The sequence below is a fragment of the Cnephaeus nilssonii genome (genome assembly GCF_951640355.1).
Source record: "Cnephaeus nilssonii genome assembly, chromosome: 15".
In the NCBI taxonomy this organism is placed as follows: Eukaryota; Metazoa; Chordata; class Mammalia; order Chiroptera; family Vespertilionidae; genus Cnephaeus; species Cnephaeus nilssonii.
The window spans coordinates 42319368-42331929 of record NC_137086.1 but is presented as its reverse complement, the minus strand read 5'-3'; positions in this window follow the sequence as shown (position 1 = coordinate 42331929).

Here is a 12562-nt window from a genome sequence, read left to right as displayed (position 1 = left end):
AATTATATTTATAATTTTCTTGTCTGTGATCCCTTTCTTCATTCTCCCATATATTGTATATAAGGCATAGTTCTTTGAAATAACATCACACTTTAAGATACATGCACATATAGAAAAATAGGTGTGTGGGGTTGTTTTTTTTTTGGGGGGGGGGGATAGGGAGGTGGGATTGTTATTTTTTCTAAGACTTATCATTGGTTCAGGGCAGCCAGGAAAAGGTATCACAGCATAGAGAGGCAGCCACAAGAGTTGTAAGCAAAGGTGCCAGGAGAAATTAATCAGTTTTTTAATTTAATTTTTGTTTTAACAGTACACATAGTTTCAAACATCAAATTGACTAAAATATTTATAATAAAATATGATTCCCTGTTCCACGTCCCCCATTCCACATGCTTCCCTCCCCAAAGGCCTCTTCTGTCAACTGCTGTTTTCCTTGTTTATCTCCATGTTTCTGAATGACAAGTATTTGCTGTTATATTTTACTTTATCAATTTTAGATGCTGTCTACTGGCTTCCTCTGATGGTAGATGAGGATCTAGATCTTTTACACCACCATCCCATGCCTGTTTCCTGTCCAATGCACCTCCCCATGGAGTTAGCTTACAGTTCTTAGACCGATATTTGCTGTTGACATGATATGCGTACACAAATATTATTCACAGCTGAGCATTGTAGTGCCCTGAGATATGTTTCCTTTCTTAATTTTTGTTTTATCTGTAGATAATAATTGTCTTGATTTTTTATTTACTTTTTTTTTGGGGGGGGGTACTTAATTGCTTGTTCTTTTTTGCTGTTGAAACCATCCTTCATGAAGACCTGTTTTCTCATATCTGGGCTGGTTGCTCTCTAGACCTGCTGCATAGCTGTTTCCTGAGATTGACTGTCAAGGGTGCCTGTCTTCGTTAGAAGGGTGCTTTGCTGGCTTTTCCTGAGAGCTGTGGCCAAGGCACCTTCTCTCTGCAGCATCCCAAACACCCTCCTCGCGCTCCCTGTGATGGCAGTCCTTTCACCTATCATATGGCCTGGTGGTTTAGTTGTCTCCAAGTCTCCCTTTAAATGGAGTTTACACCTTTGTTTCTCATTCTCCTTGCTGTTTTTGGATAAATGCCAGGAGGAAAGAGGGGGAAAGGTATCTTTGAGCAACCATCTTCAAACAAGACCTTTTCCAGGCCTGTTGCACAACTTCATATTTACTGAACTCTGGTTAGTCTTCCATTTATATCTCATGTATTGCTCATTCTGATTTTTTTCTTTTCCTTTTTCTCCTTGTTGTTGCTAGTTTTTCCTCAAGAAGTGTGCATAAGAGGTAAACTTTCTATTAGTCTGGGTCCACTGAGAAGTGGATTTTAAGGTAGAATTAAATGTTCCTGAATAAGGAAAACTGGGGAAGAAGTTGGGTAAGGCCTGGAGAGCTATCAAACCACGATGCAGTTTGAACCTTGAGTGATGGAGAGAGGGAGAGAAGGTTGGGTAGAAATGTTCCAGGCTGCCATTTAGTCAACGGATAGGTTTAGCAGAAATATTGGAGAGTTCCCTGTCTTATAGAAACAGATCTGCCTTCGTATCTCTGCTACATTCAGTCACTGGCTCACAAATGTGTCGATGGATTTTAGGCACAAAAGTGGGGTCCACGTCAGTTATACTTCCCATAATCAGAGCTGTACAAGATGCATTCTTGTGACAGACACACTCTCTTTGCTTTGCATTTATGAAAACATTTTATTTCAGCCTGATATTTGATTGATAGTTTAGCAAGATATAGAATTCTAGATTCAAAATCATTTTCCCTTAGAATTTTTAAGGAATTGGATCAATTGTCTTCTAGAATCCAGTTGTTGATGAGAAGTCTGGTGTCAATCTGATTTGGATTTTTAAAGCATGTCACTTTCTCTCCCCTGCCTTCTCTCTCCCTCTCTCATTCTCCCTCTCTCCATTCCCCTTCTCTTCTCCCTTTCTCTGTTTTAGGATATACCCAATCCTCAGTGTGTAGAAATGTGTTAAAGATGTGTTTGGCTGTCAGTGCTATGTGAACTTCTTAAATCTGACAACCATGCTTTCCTTAGAGCCCTCGAAAAGTTTTCATATTATTTGTTTGATCCACTTTTCTCTGTTTTTTCCTCTGGAACTTGAATTACATAACTCACTTTCCGGACTGATCCTTTAAGGCTTTTTATCTTTTCCCCCACAAGTTTCCATTTCTTTTACTTATGTCCTGGGAAATTTCTTTGTCTTTATCTTCCAGCTACTCTATTAAGTTTTTTCTAATTAATTTTCTGATTGTTTTTTGATAATAGCATCCAGCTCTTTTTTTTTATCCACATCTAAACAATATCTCAAAAACTCTGAGGATAGTTACTAGAGAGGTTTTTTTTTTAAATATGTCTTTTATTGATTTTTAGAGAGAGAGGAAGGGAGAGGGATAGAGAGATAGAAACATCAAAGAGAAACATAATTGATTGGCTGCCTCCTGCATGCCCCCTACTGAAGATTGAGTCTGCAACCTTGGCATGTGCACTGACCGGGAATTGAACCAGTGACCTCTTGTTTCCTGGGTCAATGCTCAACTTCAAAGGAAACAGGTAACTCAGTGAAGAGAGTTGTTTGTTTTTATATTTAATTCTCTTCACTGAGTTACCTGATTCTTTTGAAATGATTTGTTCTATTTGCATATCTTTGTCATTTCATGCTCAGATGTTTGTCTTCTACCTGATGATTGTCAACTCCTACTTAATAATGGGGAATGGTGTTGATTTTTCTCCGGAGCTGTTATGGGTTTCCTTGCTTATGCAGAGGTGTGTTATTTTTCTCCCTAGGTGTCTCCTAGGAGTAGATATGCTACCTGGCTGCTCTGTAGTGTTGGCAGGCTCAGCTGCAGACTCACTGGATTAGCATGTACATTGTCAGACTTTAAGCTGGGACTCCCCTAATGATCAGTGGAGGGCTTTACTCTCCAGTGCTTAGACCCACCCTGGCAGTCCTATTTGGCCCCTGGAAGTAAGTTCAATGGTTTTAGAGAAGAGGCATATTGTTTTTGGCCTGAAGGAAAATGCTGGGCTTCCTACAATCTATTTCTTGGCAGTAGAGCTGAAAAGGGGAAGGTAGAAGGGACCACTTTGAATTAACCCTTTCACATTGGGAATCTCCTTCTTATCCCTGCCCTCCATCATATCTGCCAGCTCTGGCCTCTTCCTGGAGCCTCTCTGGGGTTTCTCATAGCCATTGGCTTTCTCCTTTGCTGCTGTTTCCTCCTGCATATTCTGGGATGCTTTGTTTCACTCCATTTACATTCTCTTTTCATCTACAAGAAACTTGTCAAACCTCTCTCCTACCAATGGTCCTTTTCTCACTTACTTTTACAATATAAATTTACTCTTTGACCACCATCTAAATATCTAGTTTACTTCTAGCATTCAAATGCCATCAGGAGAGAACTTGGGGGTCAACAGAGGTGGGGCACAGACCCTCACCCCTCCAACTTTGCAGGGGCCTGAACCCTCACCCCTTCTGAGGGAGGTCTCCTGCCCCCATGGCTGCTTCGCTTCCCATGCCCAGCTCAAATCGGGACCCAGGTAACAGACAGAGACTTGGCCGACAGCAGCTGTCCTCTCACTGCAACAAGACTTGTTTGAGTTGTCTTGTACCCATGGTGTGGGGAAGTGGGTTTTTGATATCTAAATCCAGCCTACCACCAGGAATGCTCAGGGCCTACTCAAGAAGGCAAATAATCCTTTCCACTAATATTTACAGGGTAAAATAAGATTGTTGTTAGAGTATTAAATTTGACAGATCATACTATCTTTTCACTGCTCCTCATATTCTTAATTTGTGTCTTACCTGGTGTAAATGTCATGATCTAATGCTAAAATCCCTTAAAACTCCCTTACCCTCTATCTCTTCACATTGTTCACCTGGAAAAATCCCAAACCTAATTAAACCCAATTCTCTGCCTACTTTACCTAAACCAGATTTAGGCTGGATATAAACAGAAAACCATGCTGACTTAGGTTGCATTTATAATTTTGATTCTTTTACATTTGTTGAAGTGTGTTCAACAGTCCAGATTATGTTATAACTCGATGAACGTTCCCTGTCATTCAAAAAGAATGCGTATTTTGCTGTTGCCAGATGGAGTTTCCTATCAGTGTCAATTAGATCAAGTTTGGTGTTTGTGTTGATCAGGTCTTCTAGACTGTCAGTGATTTTCTGCTCATTTTTTCCATCAGTGACGGAGAGTGGAGTGTTCAAGTCTCCAACTGTAATTGTGGATTTGTCCATTTCTCCTTTCAGGGCTCGAGTTTCTTGTCGTATCCTTTGAAATCCTGTTGTTAGGTGCACACACATTGGGGATTGTTATGTCTTCACGGTGAATTGACTCTTTATCATTATGCAATGTTTCCCTTTATTGTCCCTACTTATATTCTTTACTCTGAATTCTTCGGTATTAATATAGTCACAGGTTTTCTTTTGATTAGTGTTTGCCTGGTATATCTTTTTCCGTCCTTTTACTTTTATCTCATCTATATGTTCACATTAAAAGTGGACTTCCTGTGGACAGCCATCTGACAAAATCTGCTTTTTAGTAGAGGTGTTTAGACTACTTATATCTAATCTAATTATTGGTATGGTATGGTTAGGTTTGACTTGGCCATCTTGACAGTTGTTTCCTGTTTGTCCCATCTGTGCTTCGTTCCTTTTCCCCCATCTTTTCCTGTCTGCTTTGAGACTGAGTATTTTAATGAGTTAATTTTATCTCCACTATTGGCTTATTAGTTATATACCTCTTCTTAATAAATATTTAATGGTTGTCCTAGTGTTTGCAATGTATGTTTTTAATTCATTGCAGTCTACCTCTAAGTAATATTATGCTACTGCATGAATGATGTAGCGCCTTACAACAGTGTACGTCCAATTCCTTCCTCTTACCCTTGTGCTATTTTTGTCTTACATTCTACTCTTACATATTTTGTAAACCCCACAATACAGAGGTCAGCAAACTATAACTCTCAGGTCAGCCACACATTTTTGTAAACAACATTTTATTGGAACACAGCCATGCCCACTTGTTTACATATTGTCCGTGGCTACTTTCATGCTGCCATGGCAGAGCTAAGTAGTTACAACCTAGACCAGATAGCCCGCAAACCTAAAATATTTAACATCTAGCCCTTTAACAAAACATTAGCTGACCCTTGCTCTAGAAAACTACCTTTTAGAGCAATTAAGAAGAATAACTTTAGCTTCCTTTTTAGCATTTCTGGAGCTCTTTGTTTCTTTTTTTATGGGTCTGAGTTTCTGTCTGGTATCACATTCTTTCTAACTGAAGAACTTTCTAACATTTCTACAGATCTGTTGGCAATGAATCTCTCAGCTGTTGTTTTTCTTTAAAAAGTTTTTACTTTGACTTTGTCTTTGAAAGACATTTTCACTGGTAGAATTCTGGATCAACAGCTTTTTTCTTTCAATATTTTAAAAAATATTTTAAAATAATTATTTATTTCCCAAGACCACTCCATTTACATTTTTTTTCAATTGTTTAAATTAAATTTATTTTGGTGACATTGGTTAATCAAATTATACAGGTTTCAAGTGTACATTTCTATGATACATGATCTGTATGTTGCAGTGTGTATTTACTACCCAAAGTCAAATCTTTTTCTGTCACGATGTATTTGACTCCCTTTACCCTTTACTACCTCTTCCACCTCCTTCCCTCTGGTAACCACCATAGTGTTGTCTGTGTCTATGAGTTTGTTTGTTTGTTTGTTTGTTTGTTTTTCTGGTTTGTTCATTTGTTGCTCTTTCTTAACACACACTTTCTTCCTTTGGCTCTAGATACCATTCTCCTATTGTTCTCCCCCATTATTGGCTGTAAAATCTTACACAATCTGGCCCCTCATTACCGATCTGATCCATATGCTACTACACTTAATTGTGTGATTACTTGATTAATCCATTTGTCAGCTATTGCCATAACAATTCTTGCTGTGACTTACAACCACAGTAATTTATTTCTGCGCTCAAGTCTATAGAGTGGCTATGGTTTGGCAAGGGTCAGCTGGGCCTGGTTGGACTGCAGACTTCTGGTTGGGTTTGGGTTCAGGATTGCTCCGTGTGTTTCTTGCTCACTCTGCTATAGTCACATTGGCCTCCCTGCTCTTTCTCAACATGTCAAGAGTGCTTCCTCCTTATGGCCTTTGCATGTCTGTGCCTTCTGACTTGAGCATTTTTCTCTCAAGTATCTGCCTGGCTCACTTCCTCACCTTCTTTGACTTGGTTGAGAATGGATTGATTCAGAGAGGTGTGTGTGTGTGTGTGTGTGTCGCTAATCTTAATGCTTGGTTATTTATATATTTGTTGTCCAGCAATGATTAGCTACTTGCTTATTGGATTATGCCTATGTTGACAGTTCTCCCTTCAATCTTATAAATTCTTTAGGGTTTATCTTATATCAAAAAAAAAGTGTTTTAAGCCACCAAATTGGATTTGGATGAAAATGAATGTAAGCAGAATTTATTACTCTGCCAAATCCAGAGTAGACATTTCTAGTTGGTCAATGCCTTAAATTAAGATACATTTACCTGCTAAATAGAATGAGATGAGAACATAAGTGCCAAATTAAGTACAACTGATCCATGTGCCATTGCTGGTGCTAGATTTTTAGCCTCAAACAGCAACCTCTGCTCCCCTCTAAACTTTTCCAGGTACACTACAGAACAGAGACCTATATTTGTACATTTTACTTCATCATCATGGATGGATTTAATTACCATTTATAAAAATGAAGGCAGGTCTAATAATCTTCCTTTGAACTTTTCTAATCCTCTCAGATTCTATTCCTGTACACCAGTCAAGTTGGCAAGCAAATAATTGAAAATACTTTTTTATTCCAGCAGAGGGCGCCCTCATTGTGTTCACTCTTCTCTGGGAAGTGCATTCCGGGAGTCCAGGGGAACTTTGGTTTGAGAAACATTAGCCTGTGATTTCTGGTTATCATATTTCCCCAACAGGCACCTGTTTGACTGGCATTTCCTGGCAAGCACCCATCTTAGCATATTTCTTTGTTGGTTGAATTTGGCTTGAAGCGAGGTTTCAGTTATTCATTACCTCATGCCATCAGGTAAGTTCAGATTTCCTTAGCTTGGAAACCAACCTAAACAGCGTGTTGAGAATAAACATGATCTTGAGTAACTCTACATGGGTATTGCTGTTATACTAATAGGGTGTTAATTAGTAAAGCACGCTTAACTTTTTTTACTGCCAATCTAAACAAGCTGGCCTTGGTTTTGGCTGTGGTCCCTACAACTGCATCTCAAAGCGATTTGCAAACATTAATTAAATACTTCAGTGCACATCCAAGTAGTTGGTATCATCAAGCCCTCTTCCAAGTGGTGGAAAACAGATGCCCTAAGCCAGTCTGTGACTTACCTCAAGTTAGCACCCAGGTGCACCCTTTTCCCCAGATCTCTCTAGCAAGTTATCTTTCAGTGGACAAGAAAGTTCCTTTGCCAGCTACTATAGCATCAGAATTTTCCAGGATGGTGCTGATGTACTGAGTCCTGCCCTCTTGACCTATTGATACATTATAACCTGTCAGTTCTTATCTGCTGATTTCTGTTTCAGAAAATGTGATCTTGAAGAGAGTGGTTCACATTTGATGCCCAGACTTAGCCTGGACATTTTGCAGTAACTACTACACTATAAGGCCATTCTTTCCAGCATCTAATGTCTCTTTGAAAAGGGAGGCTTGGTCTTTCTATCCTAGTGGGGCCCAGGTTCTGGCCCATAGAGCGTGGTGCTCAGACCTGGGAAATGCCCACGCTCTGTAAAAAGTACAGGGCTCTGTTTGACTTTCTGAATCATCTATTCTCAGAGAACAAATAGCACAGGGGTCCCAAACCAAGGAGTTCCCCCATGCATTCCATGATGGTGTGCCCAAGGCCACCTGTTTATGCTCTGCCCTGCCTGGGGTGCAGTGGCTGACAGGCAGGCTTGGCCAGTTTCGTAGAGAAGAGGGTGAAACCACCTCCCATGCCCAGAGGCCAGCCTGGCTTCGGGGAGTGAGCCATGCAGAGTATCGGGCTCAGCACTTCCGTTCTGTCTACCGGGACACGGGACACGTGCTGCAGCTGCAAACCTGGAGGCTGCAACACGCCCTGCACTTTACTGCCCGGCTTCCAGATGTGATGTCAGGCTGACCTGTCCAGCTGTGGCAGGCATCTGAGAGCAAGCTACTCATTCCACTCTGCTGAGTTCGTAGAATATTCCCAGAAGAGGTTTCACACCAGATGAATCGCATGACCTCAGGATGTGGCTAGCCAGGTAGAGCTCACACCTGGCTCCTTCCCCAGGAAAGTGCCCCATGAGGACCCCTCTACCTTTAGTTAGTGAAGCAAGGGGAAGTCTCAAGGGAACCCTGACCTCCAGCCTGATGCTCAGCAAGGGCTGCCTACCTGAGAAGAGATTTCACCTTCATGGGAAGCCACGTGCTTCCTGTTAGCTTCCTTTCACCTGCTCTCATTCTTTCCTTACTTTCTTAAGGCAGAGCAGAACCCTTCATGAACTTCATCACCAGACTCCAGCTAATGTGGAATTAGAGCATTTAGCTGAAGCAGCTCAGGTGTGTAAATATGCTTTATGGGTTTGGGGAGCCTTGGGCGATACCCTGTATGGGTTTCTTGAGTCATCAGCAGAACATGCAGGTAGGGAAGGATTCTTGGGGTACTTCCTACCACTGGATGCCTGAGCCTTGCTGAAGATGTGAAGTAGTTAGCACACTCTGTGAGTGTCTATATAGGCAGGGGCTGGACTGAAGTGTACAGTTTGAATGATTGAGTGAACTCATTGTGGAGGTCATTGGACACCAGCTCAAGGGCCAGATACCTTCCTCCACACAAATTAGGAGAAAGTTTTGGTGACATTGTATCACTTGATTGACCCCATAACTCTTTCTGGAGCTAAGGGTTCTGTGAGTGTTAGTTATGCAGAGGGTTGGAATGTGTTTCTTTCATTCTGCTACTGTGTGTTGGACCAACATGAAGAAAGAGGGAAGAGACAGAGAAGCAGGAAAGGAAAAGAGAGGCTTCTAGAATTTGGTTAAACACAATGTTGACATCTTGAGCTTGGCAATCTCGTGATGGCATCAGATGGAAATAATGACAGATCCAGGGTCAGTCCCTAGGATAGACCCAGCTGTATGGATAGTGTGTATGAATTTACTATCAAATTTGCTGTATAACACAAAGCACAATGCAAATCGCCATGAAATGCTGGATTTAAAATGTTTTCAAATGCATGCTGTCAAGAAAGTCAGGAACGCCCCTAGAGGCCCCAAACGAACAGGAGCAGGAATCCAGGGAGGTGAGAAATCCACGTTATGGCGGCCCCAGGGCTTATATGACAATTCCCTGTGACCTGGAACTTCATTTCTGTGGCCACATGTAGGACAGAATGTCCCCGTGCTGGGACATCGTGTTGGAGATCCAAATAAAGGAGTGACTTCCAAGGGCCATACCATCAGTTACAGAAAGAACCAGAGAAAATTTTGATTCCACAAAAAAGAAGGCAGCAAGAACATAAGTCTGTCAGCCTTGGCTCTAGGTAGAGGGGAAAGAAAAAGAAAAAGAAAAAAGGACTTTCTCTCCCCTAAGAATTTATAAATAAAAGTTGGCCTGAATATAGTTTGGGGCCTGAAATCACACTATCCATATGGTTGGTTCAAAGATACTCAAGCCTCCCTAAGTAATGATATGCATAGTATTTAGGGTGAAGTATATAGAGGGATGCCTGCAACTTACTTTGCAGTGCATCCAAAAAATAAGATGGATTGATGGATGGATAGAGAGATGTATAGATGCAGAGACAAGCACAAAATGCATATAATAAAACATTAATAATAGAATCTAGGTAGGCATATGAAATCTTTATGATTTTGAGTTTTCTCATCCATGAATGTGTTTTAAATCCTCATTTCTTTAGGTCTTTTTTAATGTCTTTCTATAAAATTTAATAACCTTCTCCATAGATATCTTCATACCTTTGGTTGGATTTATTCCTAGGGACTTAATATTTTTCAACACTACTGTGAATATACCACGAGAATTTTTCAGGATATCTAGTTTTCCACATTACCAGAAATTAATTTTTGAGGTTTTGAATAGGTTTGGCTGCAAACGTGTTTTGTCTGTTTGAATATACCACTTTAAAAATCCATTTTCCAAGTATCCCTTTTATCATTGTACCTGGTATGTCCCAGACATTCTCAGCCCATGAGACAATATTTCTGTTGATCCTCAAAATTAAAATGGTCCTCCGTCCCCATGATGCTTTACTGCAGGAAGTTCAGGGTTTATCTGGCTGTCCTTCTTCCCCCAAGGACTTCCGAGGCTCAAGCAGCAATAATTATGTTTCACAGAGCTCTCCCGGGTGCTGATTGCTGCAAGCCCGAGTCTCGTTCCAGTCAGCTGATGCAGACGATCCTTCCACAGCACACTGCTCACTGGCTGGTATTTCCCCAAATCTGTTCCTGCTCTTGCCTGAACCACTCTTTCCCAAGTGTGAGAATACAGCCATCCCTTCATTCCTTGGAGTAGTGGCTAAGCCAGGAACTACAGTTTCAGATATTGTAGGATGTGGCAGATGGGGGAGACAATGTAGAGAGTAGTGGACAACTGCCCCCAATTATGGCCCAGGCTCAGAATCATGCCTCTGTGTGGCAGAGGCAGCTTCTCTCCACCACAGTCCTGCACTTGAACCTTCAAGTTCAAACCAACTCTCACAAGAATCAGAGAGGAATGGGTTTTTAAATCTCTTCCCTCTGAGGTCTACTTCCCTATTCCTCATTTCCTACTCCAAGATGGTTGACAATAGAAAATGCTGTTCCCTTTAGGGAAAAATCTTATATCATACCAAAGGGTGTGGTCTTGTGCAGTGAGCCCTGAGCAGACAGTCATGTTAGAACACAATGATACAGGATAGGTATAGTCTGAATTATTGGGTCTTCAATAATTCTGCATCAATATGATGGATGACATGGGAGACACTGCAGACTGGCTCACCCAACTCAGTTCCAACCTGTTCCCTAGCAGTTGGTACTGTTCCATATGCCTGGCCCTCAAAAGGAGTGGCTCTGGGCACAAACATCTTAAGTGAAGAGGCAAAGACCCTGAGGGAAAGCTTGTGGTGGTGGAGTCTAGAAACATGGACTATAGCGATGTCCACTGTGCTTGGACCACCTGTAAGGGAATGGTGCTGAGTACTAAGGCCGATGGGCTGATCTCATCAGATGCGCATAGTGGCCAACACTGCACTGGTGACCAGAGTGTCCAGGGCCAGGACAGCCCACCAGGGTCACTGCTTAGCTGCAGTATGAAATGAAGGGCTACAGAACCAGAAGGGAGGGAAGGAGTGAGGAAGGGAGGGAGTGAGGGAGGGAGGGAGACCAAACTCCCCTCTGGGCAGGACTTCTCAAAGTTGGGTGCATATACAGGTGGGAGGGAGAATGGAGACAAGACATCTAATGGCAGCTTGCAGAGGTGGTGTCAGAATGGAAGGACTGAGACAGCTCAAGCGGTACTGTGCTTTCCAGAGGCTGGGAAGGGAGTGCTCATTGTGAGTGTCTGTTACCCAGCATGGCTGATAGCTCAGAGCCCTCCTCAGCGCTTCCCAGGTGTTGCATCCTTTACCCTCACAGTCCTGGGAGGAAGGCCCTGCTTCACTCAGGGGTAAAGATGAGTCAAGGCAGAAGAATGGCAGCCAGGCCCTGGCCAGCTCTAGCTCTGAAGCCCTTGCTCTTAATCCCTCTTCTGTTCACTTCACTTGCTCAGACACACACACACACACACACACACACACACACACACACACCAAATAAAAACAATGAAATGCTAATCTTTAGCTATCATATTTGGCAAAGTTTTTAAAAAGGACATTTACTATGGAAAAGCCAGTCTCACATAATCATGAGTCCAAGCCCTCTGGAAATCCTTGCATCCCACACTTTGAGTCAACAACTGTGTTTCTGTGATAAAAAAACAACACACATTTGAAGCCTCTGAAATTTACTGTAAAAAACAACTGAAATGTGGACAGAGAATGACTACTTAATGTAATAGCTTTTCCATTAATTCTCCTAGAGAGTCTAGTCACATATAGGAATACAATTTTCTCTACTCCTTTCGAATATTCATGCCTATATCCAGTCCAGGTCTGTACCATTGTTTTACAATCTCCAGCTACAAATTACAGGAGCATCATTGTTATCTGCACTCCCACCCACTTTTCTGCCAACCTGTTTACGAAACTATTTCCTCCAGAAAGGAAAAGTTCTAATTTGACTGGTCAAAACCCCGGAATGTGGCCAGGCCTTGTGTGTTATTGGGCAGGGTCACTATCTATTACCACAATAAAAAAAAATCAAAGCAAAAAGAGAAATTAAATTAGTATTAATCTGAACTAGATTGTTATATATTAAAATGATAATTATAATTCTCAAGGCAACTACTAAGAAAATACAAAAAATATATATTGTAAAAGAAATGCCAAGGGAAGTAAAGTGCTACACTAA